The following is a 4,547-nucleotide window of genomic DNA, read 5'->3' on the forward strand; positions in this document are numbered from 1 at the left end:
AATTAATTTATTTATTTTTATTTTTTTTGCTTCCAAAGTGGCGATCACCTCTCCGTGAATGTCTACAATGGCACAGCTTGGTATTGATGAAAATTATTCAGCACAAATATGATTCGCTTGATCATCTAAAGTCTTGCTTGCATTATGGGCCTCAATCTAGAACTAGTCCTATAGCCAAGAAGCCAACTCTTTTATACTTCCCAATAGGGCCGTTAAAAAGTCTCATTGTTCGCAAATAACTCCTGTTCAGCTAGTTAAGAAGTTCGTGCTAAATTCGTTTGCTAAGTTAACGAGCCGAACATGAGCACCATTTTTGTGCTAGGCTCTTTTTGGCTCGAAATAATACTCATCAAATATATATATATATATATTTTGATGAATAGTATTTTTTAAAAAAATTAATTGACTACAACGCTATAAAGATTTATAATAAATCAAAATTATTAATTAAATAATAAAATAAAAATATTATAAATTATATTTAAATGTTGTTTTAATTTAAACAATAAGATTTAAATCTTGCCCCAAGTCTTAACATTCTACGACTGTGTGATTGGGGTTGCGAAAATGACTTTTTATTCACGAACAGCTCGCGTTCGGCTCGCAAAGTAAACAAACGAAACACAAACACACTTTTTGTGTTTGAAATATAAACGAGCCGAACATTAACAATAATATTTTTTAACGAACTGAACATGAGCAGAGGCTGGGCTTGCTCGTGTTCGACTCGTTGCATCCCTACTTCCCAATATATGGTGCTCCAACAAAAGCAACAACCACTCCTTAATTGTTTTCATAAAAAACTTGTTCCAAGCATGATTGGCTTGACAAAAAAAAATCTCGGCTCTTAAATGCAAAATTATTGGACATCTCAATCTCAAATTTGATGGGCATCAATGACAAAACTTTAACTTTAAACCAATTTTATTATAATGAGGTTGTAACATAAGTCTAATCAACCAAAAATGATGTGCCACACAAAAAATAACCGGACAAGTGGAAGAGATTATACCGCACAAGTTTTAATATTTGTGTGGTTCGACGTGTACATCCGTGCAAACAGAGAGTGGATTTGAACCAATAACAAAACATAAAAGAAAAAAAAATGAACTACAAATTAAGTGAACACTTACAACCCTTCTCAAAACTAATATCTCAATTACTGTTATTTTACATGGAATCTTTTCTACCCATGCCAAAGCGAGAATCATCATTCATATTTCCTAGAACATCCGAAGGAAGGCAGACCGAGACAACCCTTCTTGCTATCCTCGATGATTTCTAATTCTTCGAAGAATTCTCGTCACAACAATTATTTGGGGACAATAATAAAAATATTTCGACTTATGCATACAATCAAGAAACATAAGATAAAAATTCTAAAAGTCCCTATATGTTGAATTCTTTTTAGACATAGGGTTTCGTATTTTTGTGAGCTCATACAACTTGGTAAAGATCTTGTATCACGTAGAGAAAATGAGAGAGAGACAAATACAAAGAGAGAGAAGGAAGAGGAAGAAGATGAAGAAGAGATCGATGCAAGTCTCGAGCGAAAATCCCAGAGAATGTATTGAGTTTTTATCTCTGGTAAGTAGCAGAAGTTTGGTTTGTCAGATGTGCTTTGAGTTACAAGATTTTTGTTGGCATCAATTTTTGATGTCATGCGTGTAGGATGTCCACTCGAATGATTCGAGACTATTTACTGTTCAGCCATAGCGTCTTGTAGCTCAAGATATCCATTTGGACCTCCTAGTACGTGTTCGGGGCATACAAACAGGGTTTACGATGATTCATCATTGCCCGGAAGAGTCTGCCGTTTGGTGGTGTTAATTATGATATGGTATATGTTCGATGCCCGTTCTGGTGTTTAGAGACCATACTCCACTTGTCTGGAGTCTCTCTAGGTAAAATGAATCCATCCAAGTTTCACAGACTTGTGAAGTAGCTCGTGTTGGATTCGTTCGTTAAACAAGAGAACCAAACACAAATAATTTTTTGGAGCTCAATTTTTAACGAGCCAAATACTAACAAAAGTTTGCTTGTTCGTGATTGACTCGATTTGAATCTAATTAATTAAATAACAAATAAATATTATAAGTTAATTTTTCTATATTAAACATTTATGTTGTGTTTATAAAGATATTAAATTTTATTATATTTAAAATAATTTTAGCTAGGTTTATAAATAAAAAATAATTTTTATACATTTTATATGTAAATACATATGAAGTAGGTGCGAATGGCATAAAATAAAGGCATAATTTTTGGCTGTGGGTGACAATATTTTAGGTGATATTTGAGAATTACATAATAATTGCGTGCAATGTATGTAAAATCTCAGAAAAAAAAAATACTATAAAATGCTGCAATTAGTCCCACATCTAAAACATTGAAATAAAATCTTAAGCTATTTTCCTTAAGAAGTAAAGAAGAAAACACATACATTCTCAAAATCAGTGTATTGCTAGCCCCGTAACACGTAGCCATGCAAATTTAGTTTAATTTTATTCTCTTAAGAGAGCTTTAAAATAACAATGAATTTAAAAATTTAATTATTAAATTTTAATAAATTATTACTTTGATTAGAAGAAGAGCTTAAACTTGAGCAAATAAATTAGAATCGAGCCGAGCACGACATATTTCAACGAGCTATTTTGAACCCAAGTTAAATGTGAAAAAATACAATGACCTGAATACAAGCAAACCTTTTGCTAGTTTATACCTGTAGAAGCAACATAACCTAGAATGTCAATAGAAGTCAGAAAACTAGCTAGGATGGCATACTACATCTCAAAATGACAAATTATTACCTTGTAACAGAATATAGTTAGAGTTGTACCATTCAGTTCTTGAAATTTTGCATCTTGAGATTTTTTCTTGAAGAAAAGCTTAGTCATTACAAAGAAATTTTACCTATAAATAAAAGACAAGCCTCTCTAAGCAAGGGGAGAACTTTCCTAGTTACCATTTGTTCTTTTGAAGTTTTGGGATCACTCAAACTATCCGTAGCACATAGTTTCGAAGCTATTTTTGAAACCCTAAAAAAAAGAGCAGTTGAAGAAATAAGAGCAGTCGGAACCCTAAGTGCTTGATGGGTTACCTATATTCCAACTAAGGGAACCGTGGAGGGAGCGGATCGAGATGACCACAGTACCTGAACTGTGGTTAGAAGTGTCAAGTGAACCGGGTGAGTCCTTAACAGTTTTATGTAAACTTTAAGGAAGATTGACACTTACCACTCAATTTTTATGTGTTTATACATCTAACACATAAATTTCAATTTTACATATATGTCATTGTTTGATCCTAATTTGTCATTTGTGAATCACGACCGCTCGAGAGTTAGAGCCAGATGAAGGAGAGAAGAAGGAGAGACAAAAGCGTTAGCCTGAAATTTACTCTTGCAAGAGGTGCGAGAGAGGTCGCTTTATTTGTATTTTTTGCTCCCTATTTATAGGGTTGAATTTTGTACAATTACGGAAATGAGGGAACAACTAGGACAACCGTTTTTAATATGATTAAAAGACTAATGATTTGTATGGATTTTATGTCATATTTGCATTACAATGTGAATTTAAATTATGACGGTGATCGGCTGACCTACTGGCTTGACGTTAGTCGGCTGAGACGACCGACCGAGTGGCGATTGTGCCCTCTGACGTATGTTTCGGTTGGTCGAGGTGCTCGGTCACGTAGCAATCTTGTTTGTCGTGAATCAGTCGGTCCGCTGCAGTTGGGCGCTCCTACGCGCGTCCTGATCGGTCGGGACCACAAGCGTGGTCCGCTGTTAGAGTCTCTCGCCACGAGAGACTGTTCGAATTTTTCTTGCCCGAACGATGGTAGGGTGGTAGGACGCTCTGTTTGCCTAACCTCCATTTTAGCCGTCTAATGGCTTTGAGATTCGTATCGATATTTTTGATGTATACAGTCAACTTATATATATATGAGAACTTCTATCTCACTTTTAAACTCGGAGTAATTGGGTATTTGATGTGATATAAGAAATTTAGGTGGCATAAATATAAATGAATTCAATGTCAAGGAGTTCTTTTATTGCTTTTAGTAGATAATTGATTAAGATTTAAGAACTTAAATAAAGATGTCTACAAGATAATATATGCTTATTTTTTGTATGTCAATAATTAAATATTTATTTATGAACACTTTAATATTCTTTTGAGATTATTTATTTTTTTTTTCAATTTTTTATATTTTGATTAAAATTAAAACATATTTAATTCACACCGTTATTTCTATACAATTTTTTTTTATACATATTGATTATGTTTAAACAGAATTTGATTTATTTAAAAAAATTAAAAATAAAATATATTAAAATTATATCAAATTAAAATGACAGAAAAGTGATCTCAAACAAATACTTAATTTTTATTTTTTAAGGTGTCATTTTCTTAAAAAATATTTTCATTTCACCAATTAAAAAAATTAATCTTCATATTATTTTTAGTTATTTATTTATTTAGTTAATATATATTTTTTAAAAAAGTTTATTATAACAACATTATATAAAGTGACGCCAAAGTGTG

Source organism: Phalaenopsis equestris, unplaced genomic scaffold, assembly GCF_001263595.1.
Source record: "Phalaenopsis equestris unplaced genomic scaffold, ASM126359v1 Scaffold001307, whole genome shotgun sequence".
NCBI lineage: Eukaryota > Viridiplantae > Streptophyta > Magnoliopsida > Asparagales > Orchidaceae > Phalaenopsis > Phalaenopsis equestris.